The sequence below is a fragment of the Vulpes vulpes genome, chromosome 1 (assembly GCF_048418805.1).
Source record: "Vulpes vulpes isolate BD-2025 chromosome 1, VulVul3, whole genome shotgun sequence".
Classification (NCBI taxonomy): Eukaryota; Metazoa; Chordata; class Mammalia; order Carnivora; family Canidae; genus Vulpes; species Vulpes vulpes.
Window position 1 is genome coordinate 36,857,732 of NC_132780.1, and position 15,011 is coordinate 36,872,742.

A 15,011-nucleotide genomic window follows, 5' to 3' on the forward strand; every position below is an offset into this window, starting at 1 on the left:
GGGTGGGCAGGGGCAGAGGGAGGAAGAAAATCTCAAGCTAGCTCCATGCCGGGTCCAGAGCCTGACATGAGACTCGATCTCAGGACCCTGAGATTATGACCTGAGCTAAAATTAAGAGTTGGACTCTAAACCAACTGAGCCACCCAGGCATCCCAGGACAATCTGCTTCTTGTTCTTACTCTTGTTCTTCTTTTTTTTTTTTTCTTTTCCTTATTATTTTTTTTTTAAGATTTTATTTCTTAGAGAGAGAGACTATAAGCAGGGGGCAGGGCAGAGGGAGATGAACAAGCAGACTCTCCACTGAGCAGGGTGCTGCATGCAGGGTTGGATCCCAGGACCCTGAGTTCATGACCTGAGCTGAAGTCAGACACTTAACAGACTGAGCCACCTAGGTGCCCCCACAATCTTCTTCTTAAGGCTTAATTATAGTTTTCTAAATTTTTACATACTGTACATTGTAGCTGGACTTGAAAGAATACAAAAATGTATCGGTGGGAGAGGAAGCGTCTTCACTAGAAACATGGTAAACAAATATGCACACATAGGATTCAAGATTATTTGAAAAGTGGTAGCAAATTTGGTCTTGCCAAGTTCAAGCGCATGTGGCACTGAGAACAGAATGGGAGAGGAAGATGCAATTCATCAAGGTTTTAGCTCTTAACTGTGGGATGAGGAAAAGCAATACAAAATAAAACAAAAATAATATTCCATCATTGCTTTCTCTTCCCATTTTTAGATCTTTTTTGTCACTAAGGCAAGAGATGAAACTCTTTTTTACTTTATAAAAATATGTTCTGTGTTTTTCCTCAGAAATGATAGTGAAGGAAAGAGTTTCTCCCTGAAACTGCAAAATAAGCTTTCATTTGTTGAAGGATAGGTACAGAACCAGGACAATAGGCTCTTAATAAACAGGGAGGTTGCTTAAAGGGTCAATTAGAAAAAGAATGATTCCATTATTTTAGTAAGTCTATCATATCTATCTATCTATCTATCTATCTATCTATCTATCATCTATCATCTATCTACCTATCTTCTTGACATTGATGGAATATATATAATGTATATACTTACCTTTACCAATTTTCTTCTCCAGACTTCTACCTAAAACCATCATTTTCCTTTATAATAGTAAATTACCATCTATGAATGTATATGAAAGAGGGTCACTTCAGCCATCAATAAAACAACATGAGAAGATCAACCAATGGGTGAGAAAGAAAATTTTAAAATAAGGGATGTTGGTTAACAATCTTACAGTGCCAATCCCTATAAAAAGATTGTTTTCTTTATTTAATGGAAGGATATCTTCTCTATTCCTTAAAATAAATATTTTGGGTCAGATTTTGTTCTTCTTTTAAAGGAGATCTAAATGTAATATCACACATGAAGCTTCCAAAGCTTTGGAAATTTGTTTTTTAGTCTCCAGAACCTGGATCAAACCTTCTTCTGGAGCTCTCAATTATATATATATATATATATATATATATATATATATATATATGTCATAATATAACATTATATATATTTGTCATAATATAATATAACATTATATATATTTGTCATAATATAATATAACATTATATATATTTGTCATAATATAATATAACATTATATATATTTGTCATAATATAATATAACATTATATATATTTGTCATAATATAATATAACATTATATATATTTGTCATAATATAATATAACATTATATATATTTGTCATAATATAACATTATATATATTTGTCATAATATAATATATATATTATTTAGAGTTATAACTACAAAATGACTTGTACCAGTGCCTTTGGTAAATACACATTTTTTTAAAGATTTTATTTTTAAGTAATCTCTACATCCATCATGGGGCTCGAATTTACAACCCTGAGAGCAAGAGTTGCATGCTTTACTGACTAAGCCAGCCAGGAGCCCTAGTAAATGCACTATTGACTTAAGTGTGAATTCTAGAATTCATCTGAGCATAAATCTCTGATTCCATATGAAAAGTAGTGCTTTTCCTAAGTGTAAAATGATGGACGTCCCTAAGTATTCTACAGCTCTATCATCAGGATGGATTTTTCCAGAATTTACGGTAGATTATAAACCTTAATTGAATATTTCTCATCTCCTCTGACTACAAATGGACCACCAAACTAAGCAGTAAACTGGCAGAGACTGGAGGCATTACAAACCAGCCATGAAATTCCTAACAAGAAGCATGCTTTCAATAAGCTCTAATTATTTCAAATTTGGTAACTTTGAGGGCTCTCCACCTGAATGTACATCCTACGGAAGGTCATGAAAATTCAGTTCTAATATTTTTATCTCTGTCTATACCTGTACAATAAAGTATATCTTATTCAAAGTCAATCACTCTCTTACCCAAAGGCTATGTTCTGTTGGATTGGTTGAACTAAAAAAGTCCATGGCAGTCAACCTGGTAAAATTATGGGACTTTGCAAACAGTGATGTACTATAAAATGGAAAGGGTTGTGATCAGAGTAACAAAACCGAAAGAACAACAAAAGGATCATATTGGTGGTTGTGCAGATCATCCAAATATGGATCATATTAACCCCATCTTCACTATATTTCACTAAACCAAAGAATAAATGAAATGAGATTTTACGACAATTGTAAAAAGAAAAAAAGGCCTTCATTATGTAAGTTTTCAAACTTTGTCATGTTACAGCTGTTTGTGACAAGTGGTTACAGAATCACTTTTGCAAAAACATCAAATGCATAAACATTAAACCAATTAACCTTGATGTTGAATAATAATGAGATATTTATACCGAAAGTAGATTTTTTTTTCAGATTAAGTCAGTACCAGAGAAAGAAAACTTGTTCTGTACCTACTGCTATGTGATAGGAGAAAGGTAGACAAATTTTACTTGTTTTAAAATTTCCTGTCATCCACAGATCACTGTAGAGACTACAGAAGACTTTTTCCAGCTATGCTAAGGGAGAAATAAAGCCAATGAATTTCAGACTGAAGCTTATGGATTTTCAACCTTTCCACAAAATAAAAGGAGGTGCAGAGGACAAAACCATGGATTCCAGTCCTGAAATAATGTTATGAACATTTGTTACTTTGTCTAAGAAGCATTCCTCCTGATACTAAGAACAACCCTATCTTCTTTTGGATAAAACCAACCAACAAGCTCTAGTAAGGTCTTCCAATCACAGTACATCAACTCTTTGTCCACAGTGGACTATTTTACATATAGGCCATTTATCCAAGCTAGGCCAATCAGAATACTTTTCCAGGATTTTTCTTCCTAAACAGGGAAAACAGTGCTTCTTTGGCAGAGAAGCATCTGGAAATGTGAATGCAAGAATGTTGGCTATCAAGTTTCCTCCCATTGGGAGAAAAACTATTCTGATTAATAAAGAGATAAGAGAAAGAGACAGTAACTTTTAATAGCATTCTCATTCATACCTCTAAAGGTCTGAGGGCCAGATCTATGCTTGAGTTACAGACACCCCAGCATCTTTCTCATACACTTTCCTCTTTCTGACCAAACTTGCTAGAGTTCAGCTTCTGCACTAGCAATCCTAACTAATCCCCAAACACAAATTGACAATATTAGTTATTAATATAATGAATATAGGAGACATTATTATATATCAAGAGGTTATTTTTATATTAAGGAGAGGTTAATTAAATAGTAAAATGATACAAACTCGTTGAAAAGCTTCCCTTGCTCCTAATGATATTTTTCCCTCAACGAGTTGATAAGGATCCTGCAATGCTTACCTTGCCAAGATCTTCCCTCTTTCCCTGGAACCCTCCTCCCTACTCACCATTACCTGGCTCACTACAAGAGCTCAGTAAGTATTAGTAATTTCTTATTACTATCTATCTGGCCCTTTACATAGAATTTGAACAGTCTGGCCTCTTGCCCCTCCACTACTGAGAGCTACTACAGCTGGCTTTAGTTGATTTGTCTTCTGATCCTCCTCTTATATTGCTACTGCTTTTATTATTTTTTTCAAGCTTTTACTTATTTGAGAGAGAGCGAGAGAGCAGGGGGAAGGACAGAAGGAGAGGGAGAAGTGGACTCCCCGCTGAGCAGGGAGCCCAATGTGGGGCTCCATCCGAGGACCCTGGATCATGACCTGAGCTGAAAATAGACGTTCAACCAACTGAGGCTCCCCACTCCTGCTTTCATTAGCCCATGTAGGGCAAGCTATTCCTCCTGAATGTGAGTTTCGCCCTTAGATAGAATACTGACAATGGTTTGTTTCCTTTTCTTACCACCTTTTTGTCACCTACATTATTGGGGAATAGATGCTATTTCTTCACAGCATGTCCACAAGGGGCAGAGAATTGAATTTTGATGCCTTCAGAGGTTTAACTATGATTGCCTTATCAAGCCTCTCGGTTGTTTGGGGTTTTTTTGTTCTTGTTGTTTTGGAGTTTTTTGTGGGTTTTTTTGTTTGTTTGTTTTGTGGGGTTTTTTTGCTTGACTATGAAAGATATTGGCTATGCTTGCAAGAGTATACCTAAGCCTTCAGACAATCTGCCATTTATAATCTGCTGGCTGAAATCACTTCATGAGGCAAAAATATAATTTCAAAATCTGCACTGTTTTTGAGTAGACTATTGGGAAATTCCATAGGGCACAGAACAGTAAGCTTCCTTTCAGGATAGATTCTCTAACATAGTACAACTTATGTGTTTAGCTTGTAAGTTCTGTGAGGGTGGTAAATTTTTGGACTGTTTTTAACAAAGTTCCCATGCCTGAAAGAGCAGCTAGTGTATGTGATTGCTAACATTTTTCTGGAGCGCTAACACATGACTGGATAGATCTGAATCATTTTGACAAATGATTGGATAGGTGTTTTAAATTTTGTGTGTGTTTTCCTAAAATGTGCAAAGTCCTGTGGCCAATTAGAGTATGAATAAGAATTCATCTTGAAGAAACTTAATCTAGTAGAAGTGAGAGACAATATTAATGACAGCCATGTTGAAAATTCAAATGGGGATGCCTGGGTGGCTCAGTGGTTGAGCATCTGCCTTTGGCTCAGGGCGTGATCCCAGGGTCCTGGGAGCAAGTCCCGCATTGGGTTCCCCACAGGGAGCCTGCTTCTCCCTCTGCCTGTGTCTCTGCCTCTCTCTGTGTCTCTTATGAATAAATAAATTAAATCTTAAAGAAAATTCAAATGAAACGATTCAAGACCCAACCAATGTGCTGTTTGCTTTCCAGAGAAGCTACTACTCCTTTCTATAGAGATTTGAAGTTATGCTGTAGAGGATTGGCTGTTGAGCTGGGTCTGAAAATATGAATAGGATTTCAGCAGAGAGAAGCTCAAAGTCCGAGAATGCCTAGCCTAGACATGTCTTTTCTAAGTCTCCATGAGATCAGCAGAAATAAAACATAATATGTTCAGATAGTTGAAATAAATTTACTACAATGTATTACTACTACAGTCTCTTCAAGACACAAGTACTTGAAGCAGTTCTGAGCACCCTGCCAAGGGGGAAAATGTGACTTTTCTACCACTTCTCCTTAGAGAGAAATGAGTCATTTGAAAAAACTTTGGTTTTTTGTTTTTTTAAGAGTTCAGGTTTCCGTTTTAAGCATCTGTCATGTTAACATTAAACTACCTATTAAAGAAAACTGCAAGTATTTCAAGCAAAGGAATGATACTATCTCCTGATTACTTAGCTTCTGACAGGACAGTGGTATCCCCTGCAAATCTCTCTCCCTTTCTTCCCCACTTCGGGGCACATTTTAAAGTCATGACTCACCAAACCACAGTTACACATCCTCAGCTTCAGTAACTCCAGCAAAACAAGTTTACTCACAAAATGGACTCTTCACTAATTTTCTCAGAAAGCCTCTTTTGTGGTAGTGACATTCACTATACAATAGCTTTCTTCAAAGCAGTCCTTGTTTTCACAAACCCCCATATAGTGTTTAAAAAAAAAAAACATCTCATAGGGATATGAAACTTAATACACTCGAGCTGCAGAGAAATGTAACTTAGATGTTTTGGTTTAAAGGAAGTTGAGGAGATACTGAATTTTAAGAAGTCCATGAGGCAGTTCTTCTGATCTTCATTTCATTTCCATATTGCAAATATCAAATGCTGTAAAGAATATTTGCCTAACCCATCATTTCTAATCCTGGTGAGGTTTTTGTTTTGTTTTGTTTTGGTTTGGTTTTTTTGTGCTCCCTTTTCACCCAACTAATCCATTATTCTCTTTACACTTAGAATACTTTAAACAAATTTACCTGTGTTCACAGTAAATATGCCTCAGCTCCAGGCAGCTGACTTCTTGTTCACCCAGATGGAAATTAAACTGCAATGTGCATATTGCAAGCACCTGCCATAGCCTCTTAAAAATGCAAGGCCTTAACCAGGCAACAGGGGTATAGTTTCAAATAGGAAGAAGAGCTACCAAAGAAACGTAAGGATCTTTAATTCTCTGTATTGTCCACTGCAAACTCATTAGCTGAATTTAAATTTCTTGGGGTCTTTCTGAATCTGGCTATCACCTGAGGAATTTAAGACTGTTTCTTTTTCCCATTTTGCTTATTTTTAGTCTTTCCAAAAGACTCCTGGTTATGTAGCAGATTTAGGGAAAATGTTAGAATTTGCATGTTTGGCTTTGAGCTTAAAGATGATCTTGGTTATAAAATGTGTGCAGCGTTTCCACTTTTTTATCTTGTATTTTGATGCTTATTTTATGACAGTTTCATGATCTTCCATATTTGTATGGATGCATAAAAAACATAAAATATCTAAAAAAACTAATAGAATAATCTTTATATACTAACTAGCTACACAGAAATCGCTTCCAATAGTTTTTTACAATTATGGCCTTGCAAGACATTTCAAATCATTCCGTTATTAAAATTGGTCTTAAATTCCATGCCATCATTATGCATAGAGAAAAAATGTGGTGCATTGTTGCAAAACCCAAGCATTATCTGTTACCGTTGAACTAAGTTACATCAGTCTTGCAATAGGGAAGTAAAAAAGGTTGCTTTAGGACTCTGTCAAAATTAGAGATAACCATTTACTGTGGACAAAATATTTTTTAATATTTTTGTAATATCAATACTTGAGGACACTAGGAGCTAAAGATCAATCAAAAGTTTATCTTACCAGCTATTTTTTTTTATCTAAAATAGTGCAAATACATTTTTTTTTTTTACTTCTCAACAGTAAGATAAATTTCTCTTCAACTGCGAGAAGTTCTGGACCTCACATTCTCAGGGATTCACACTAAAGGGTTTGTTGATCTTGCTATAATTCTGTAGCAATGTGCTTCATGAAGGAGATGTCTGATCCCATTTGTTGCCTCCCGTAAGACCATGGGAATCTATAGTCTCAACTCTGTTACACCATGGAGGGAGGGTCACTGGAAAGGATTAAGTAAGAAGCAATATTTTTCAAAGAGAAATATCTTACACAAATCCACATACATTAAATCTTCTCCATTATAATATATGTATGATTTATCTCTGGAAACTGGGCTCACAGATTCAGTGGGGATTACAAAGAAATAATATGGAATGCTCACAATTAGCTAATTCATTGAATTTTCTACGCGGAAAAAAATTATTAATCATATGTTAGTGGAGCTTTAAGTCTATACAGGGGCATTTAATCAAGTGTGTCCTTGGTTAAATAATAAGTCTGTAATAGTTTGCTAGGGCTGCCATCACAAAATAATATAGACTGAGTGACTTAGCAGACAGAAATTTAATTTCTTACAGTTCTGGAGGCTAGAAGTTTGAGATGAAGGTATTGGTAGGGTTGGGTCTGAGAGCCATGATGGATAAACTTGTTCCAAAATGTTCTGTTTGTAGATATGTCTTCACATTGTCTTCCCTTTGAACATAGGTGGGATTTCATGCCGATGCTTTTCTCTCTCTGCCCCTTAGCAGGACTACATTTATTCTACTCAAGGACTGTTATCTCTTTTTTCTCCTATCAAATCGTCAATTAGAAAAGGGGATATGAGGACTTCCTCTGTGGGAGGACTTCCTCTGTAGGAGAGGATACCCCTCATCCCAAAGGGTAGTAACTCTTGTTCCATATCAGATCTCTGTCCTCCCAAAGCTTCTGGAAGCTTGTTCTGTTAACTCTTCTGTTTTTCCTATATCTTCAACTCTCTTTAATGATTTTATGTATTTTTCAATTTAAAGTATATTCAGATTTTCTAACAGGACATCACAATTAATATCTTTTTGCTCCCCATTTTCCCACCATGTTATGTAAGTATATGTGTATGTCTAAGAGTTGCCTACACTTTACCCCCACATTCTCCAATGCTCTTCTCACACCACTTTCTCTCCACAATGCTTCCAAAACTCTTATCCATAGAGTTTAGTTTTTAAAGAAATTTGAGGTTTACAGAATAGTGGAGTAGGAAAGTATAGAGAGTTTCCATGTACTCCTTCATCCTCTGGCCTCGGTGTCCTCTATTATTAATATCTCGCATTGGTGTGTTGTTTGTTATAACTTGTGAACCAGTATTGATACATTATTATTGACTAATGCCATAGTTTTACATTAGGGTTTACTTTTCATGTTGTGCGGTTCTGTAGATTTTCCCAAATGCACAACATCATGTGTATAACATTATGGTATTACACACACAAGTCTCCCTGCCCTAAAAATCCCTGGTGCTCCACCTACTCATTCCCTCTCTCCTCCTCCTTACCCCTGGCAGTCATGAATCTCTTTACTATCTCTAGAGTTTAATTTTCTAGAATGGCATGTAGTCAGAGTCATACAGTATATCACCTTTTCATAACCCTTATTTAATTCAGCAATATGTATTTAAGATTTTTTCCCGTCTTCTCTGGGGTTATACCTCATTTTCTTTTATCGTTGAATGAAATCCATCATGTGGGTGTACAACAGTTTGTTTATACATTCACCTCTTGAAGGACATCTTGGTTGCTTCCAATTTTTGGCAATTGTGAATAAAACTGCTATAATCATTTTTGCACAGGCCTCTGTGTGGACATAAGTTTCCCAGCTCATTTGGGTAAATATCTAGGAGTGCATATGCTGGGTTATATCATAAGATTTTGTTTAATTTTGTAAGAAACTGACAAGCTATCTCCTAAAGGGCTGTACCATTTTATATTCCTACCAGCAATGAACGAGTGTTCTTGTCAATTGGGCTTTTGAATATATAGTATCTATTGCTCATACAAATATTGTTATGCAATGAGTTCATTTTTTTTTCTTTTCCTACTAGAAGGTTTTGCTCCAAATATGTTGCAATCAAAGGAAAAATCACTGTGATGGCACAAATTACTAAGATTTATAAAGGAATTTGTATACAAAATGTGTCATAGTTAAGCTGACATTAGGAAACCTGAAATCTCACAACTTCAGATTTAAATAGCTCCATTGCTTTTCTTGGACCTAGAAAGCAGAGTTTGCTCTCTCAACCTTATTAGCACATCTTAATTTTCCTCCCCCAAAGCTTCTTGAAAATTTATTGGAATAAAATTAGTTATGACAGCCAATGTGACAGTGTTATTCTCTCTCTTTTAAAAATTTTTTTAGGAAAACAAAGAAAGGAATGGGGATACCATATTCAAAGATAAAAAAGATTGTGAAACATGAAGTCACTAATTCTAGCATGATCCTGCTGGAGGAAGTGTCAGAACTGACTCACCAAATAATTTACTGACTTTTCCTAAGTCACACAGGAATAGATACTAAGCCACCACTGAATCTGAGTTTCTGTCTTCTCTAGGATTTCTCAACTACAAAAGAAAATGTAGACAGGTAGAGAGACAGGACCTTAGCCCAAGTATGTTAGCTATTTTTGTTAGGTGGATATTGGAAATATAACACTAAAAGAGAAAAAATGTAGCATTCATCCAAATTATAACTAAAATTAGCCTTTACCTCTGCACTCACACCAGAATAGCAGTAAGTCCAGTATAAATGAGTTTTCAGTGCTTTTTTCTTTTATCCTTAGGTCATACCAGAATACAAATTTCAGAAAAATCTAGTGAAATAGGAAATGGTACCTCCTTGTTCTTTTCTCTCAGTGATCTCACCTGTTGATGACCAGCTCAGCACTAAGGACCTGCATTAATGCCCCAAGACCAACCCCTCCCATGGCCATACTAACACAAGGGCTTTGAGCAGATTCAAGTAGACCACATGCACCACATGCTCTAGAGAAGTCCTTGTTTCTCTCATGACCAAGAATTTTGCAATTACTCCTTTAGAACAGACCATTTTGTGCATCTGGTGTGTGTGTAAGTTTATTTAAATTTAAAATATTAAAAAATTGACAGATAAATTCCGCATGTTTGTGAACATTGTATAAAGAAAATATAAATAACTTCTACAAATCAATAAGGAATAAGCAAATAACCCAATAGAAAAATGGACCCAAAACTTCAACTGGCAGTCCAAAAAATATAATATTCAATAACTGGCATATATGTAAAAAACTGCTCAATATCACTAGTCACTGGAGAAAAGTAAATTAAAACTCTAAGGTAATACTACTTCACAACACCAGAATTGGTAAAATGAAAAAAAGACAATGCCAAAGATTGAGAAAGCTAAAGAATGACTGGCTTTCTCCTTTACTGCTGTTTTGGAATGTAACTTGGTACAATTTTGGGAAACTGTGTGGCGGTATTGACTACAGTTGAATGTATGCGTATCCCATGAAATTAGCAAAAGTATTGGAAGATACATATAAAATACTTAGAGCTGCATAGTTTGTAATAGCCAGAAATTAGAAATATGCAATATTTGACTAAAGAAAATTGGATAAAAAATTTGTGATATATTTATACAATGGAATACCATAGGACAATGAGAATAATGAAAAGATAGTAATACATACAATAAAAATATATGCAATAACGTGGATGAATCTCATAAATATGGTATTGGATGAAAAACCCAAACACAATGTCTGATTCCTTTAAATATACAATTTTGAAATTTTTAAACAATATAGAAAGTTACAAAGAAAGACATAATAACCACCTTTGTGTCTAACACATAAATTTGTCAAACATTACTTATTTTGGAATGCTTAAAAAAAAAAAAAAAAAGAGGGCAGCCCAGGAAGGGGGTAGTGCTCAGCGATTTAGTGCTGCCTTCAGCCCAGGGTGTGATCCTGGAGACCCGGGATCGAGTCCCACGTCTGGCTCCCTGCATGGGGCCCGCTTTGCCCTCTGCCTCTGTCTCTGCCTCTCTCTCTCTTTCTCTCTCTCTCTCTGCCTCTGTCTCTGCCTCCCCTCCTCTCTCATGAATAAATAAATAAAATCTTTAAAAAAAAGAGAGAAAGAGAGAAAAGAAATAGGTGTGGTGAAAAACCCATACTCTCTGCCATTTGTCTTCCTTTCTCCTAAGGGATAACCTTTACCCAGAGTCTGTAATCATCCTTCTCAATCATTCTGTTGTAATATTTCATATGTAAACATTTCTAAAATATATGCTATAATTGATGTTTAAATTTTTTCTCCAGAAGTATCATATTTATCCTTTGATACTGCTCTTTCTGATTAACATGTTTTCAGCATGGATTCAAGTTTATAAATCTAGTTTGTTCATATTATATCACTTTTCTAGATAGAAAACTGGGTTGTTTTCATTTTTTTATAATATAAGCAATATTTTAATCTTCATGTCTACAATGCTCCTTATGATATAATTGTATTTGCTGTATTATATAAATAGGAAGACACAATATTTTCTACTTTTCTTGGGTACATTTATTTTACTACTCATCTTTAGTCTTTTCTACCTTTTCTAAACACAACATTCAGTTGAAATACATTTATATCTTTATAACATGCACTCATATACACATATCACTATAAGCCAAGATTTCATAGAATAATATTTACTTTATAATGTATAAAACATTCTGATAGTTTCCATAATCATCCTTTTCATTCTATTCTATTTTTTTAATGTTGGTCAGTACATGGTAAATTGACTTCATATTCTACTAATAATTTTGACCTAAATATTGAAACACACTGCTACAGATGTGTCTGGTTAGTCAAAACCCAAAAAGTTGTCTTGCTGGACCTCGATCTAAAGAGAAATGTCTGTTTTCTTTCCAAAGGTCATGGGCATGAGGAAATTCCAATCTCAGGAATTCCAATCATGGTTTACTTTTTGAGGGACAGGGTGATTCCTTTCATTTTTTCTTGTTGAATCTGTACCAAGAAAGCAATATAACTTATCAAAATGTTAATCCATCATATTCTCAGTCAATCACCTTCCTACACTGATATGTTAAGAAAACAAAGTGTCTTCCACTTGTACTGTACAGATAATTTTGCCTATTTTTCCTTATGTGAGGTCCAATGAAGATGCACTCATGTGAACCTCACTATCCATTTGACTACCTCATTAACTTGGGCAGGCAAGATTTAAAACAATATATATCTTTCTATTTCATGTGATGTCAGGAATACTTGAGCGTTAATAATCATCATCATCACCCCAGGAACTCAGTGTGCATGTGCACATGTGATAATTATTTGCCTATTGATATATCTAGAGGTAAAGAGAAAACCATCTAGAATATTATTTCTCAAAATGCTTTAACCAGTGAATACATTTTAAATAACCAACGAAAGCAATATTTCCATGGACTGTGGATAGTGGGTGTAAAGAACTTTGGGATTTCAGTAAAATGCTATTCTTGGTGATTCTGAATATACCTCTTTCTCCATATGAAGAGTAATGCTTGAGACTGAGCCTGACATAAAGAGGTGCAGGGAAATCCCTTACTAAGTCAGATCATTTTTAAAAAAGATTTTATTTATTTATTCATGAGAGACAGAGACATAGGCAGAGGGAGAAGCAGGTTCCATGCAAGGAACCCGACATGGGATTCGATTCCGGGTCCCCAGGATCACACCCTGGGCTGAAGGTGGCGCTAAACCCCTGAGCCACCAGGGCAGCCCTAAGTCAGATCTTTTGCTGGAGTCTTAGGCACATAGTTTTTTGCTCTGTTAACATATAATGTGTGTGAGTGAGACCGTATGTTGTCTCATTGTTTTGTTTCCTCTTTACTACCAGGCCTACACTAAAGGAGTAGAAATAAATATGCTGTGAAAATGTATACATTGTGGTTGCTTTTAACGGTCTTTTCCCCTTTTTTCTCTTCCTTTCCTTTTTGTTCTCTCTCTCTGTGAAGTAACTGGAGCTGATGACTCATTACCTTCTAGAAGCAGTAAGATTGGTGAGTCATGTCTCCAGGGTTGCAGTATGGTGGCATTTCAAATACATAAAAAACATTGGACTCCTGATTATCCCTCAGCTGTTAGTGACAACATATGCTATGTTCCCTTTTATTTTCACGAATCCACTTGATTGTCTGGGGGGAGAAATTTTCCCACAGATCATTCACATCAATATTCCTCTATGATTAGTGACTTGCTTTACTTTTTATATTTGGGAGTTTCACTTGCTTTTAGAGTTAGAGCTAACGGTTCATTTCGAAAAAAAAAAAATATTTTTTTTTCTCAGTTCTTCCACAGACCACATTTATTGTTCCTATTTTAGGTTTGCCAGTGCTTTACAAATCCAAGTATATAAAGCAAGTCCTCTGGATTTATGCTACTGGTAACCACAAAAACAAAAAAAAATGAACCTATGTATTTCTTTTACGTCATTGTATTTTATAAAAGGCACATGGACTTTTTTCTTCATTTCACATGTCACTGTGCAGAAATGTTCCAACTTTTCCATTACCAGAGTTAGGACTACAAATACAAATAGAAAAACAAATTTCATTATCTTTTCCCTTCACACCTGACAAAATAAATGTAGTATTAGAAAGCTGGTCTTTATCTGTCAAATGAAACGTAGTAATATGAAACAATTAGTTAGTAGCTAATTAATTCGTTCAGCGTATACATGGTGGGTGCCAAATATATAGATTGGCATTTTCCCAAATATTTAGATTAGCTGATCATCCCATGTCAGGATGTGTTGACTTCATTGAAATTAGCATTGAGAATTTAGGATGTGTTATAAAAACTGACAATCTTAAGAAGGCATTTTCATTGGTTTTTGTAAAGCTGACAAATACATATATGCATATGTATGTATATATTTGTATAATAACATATGTATAATTACCTGAAATATCTACAAGGAAAAGAGGCAAAAGAACAAAACACTAAAATGTCCTATAAACTGAACCACACACTATAAGAGAGTTTATACTTTTGCATAGTTTAATGGAAATATCACATACAATTTTGTAAGGATTTGTGGAGAATAAAACTGAATCACTATGGAGGCTACCAAAACAAATTTCCGTTTCTTGTGTCAGGTAGGAAATTTCTTAAGGCACCTGTTTTGTAATAGCTGCTACTTCATTAATCTTTTCATTTTACAGTTCTAGTGCTTTGGTTTATTGTTCAACTACTCTAGAATGTCAAGCATCTACGTAAATCTATCTGCAAAACTGATTCTATATAAAAGAATTACTGTAAATTGGCCTTTTAAAAATGTCATAACAATCATAGTTCAAGCATTGACTTTGCTTACAATTTTGAGATAATCTGGGGATTCATTTCTTTTATATTTCTTATTTACATACACAAGCTATATACAAGCACAAGAATTATTTTATTTCATCATTTCTTTTCATTTTTTTAAGTAGGCTCCAGGCCCAGCATGGAGTGCAATGTGGAACTTGAACTCACAACCCTGAGATCAAGACTGGAGCTGAGGCCAAGAGTCAGAGGCACCCAGTTGCCCCAACAAGTCTTTTCTTTTAAGGTAAGAAAAATGCTGGTAAAATATAAATAAAACTTAATCAGCATGGTATGATGTTAAAATTTACAAAAATACATTATTTCTCAATTGTCACAAGAATTCTAGTGTTTAAGACCGCCTGGATAATATTATCCCTATTTTTACAAAAGTAGAAGGGTTCAGGGAAATTAAATATGTCCCTAGGGTCACATAGTAGTAAGTGATGGAGCTGGGATTCAAACTGAAAGGGTTTTCTTGGGTTTATCTGAGGT

At 35.1% G+C, this 15,011-nt stretch overlaps 1 pseudogene; it reads right to left on the reverse strand.

Annotated features, from left to right (window-relative positions):
- Positions 1-10,111, reverse strand: part of LOC112922065 (ATP synthase F(0) complex subunit C2, mitochondrial pseudogene) — a 32,927-nt pseudogene extending 22,816 nt beyond the window's left edge.
- Positions 10,112-15,011: the final 4,900 nt, after the last annotated feature.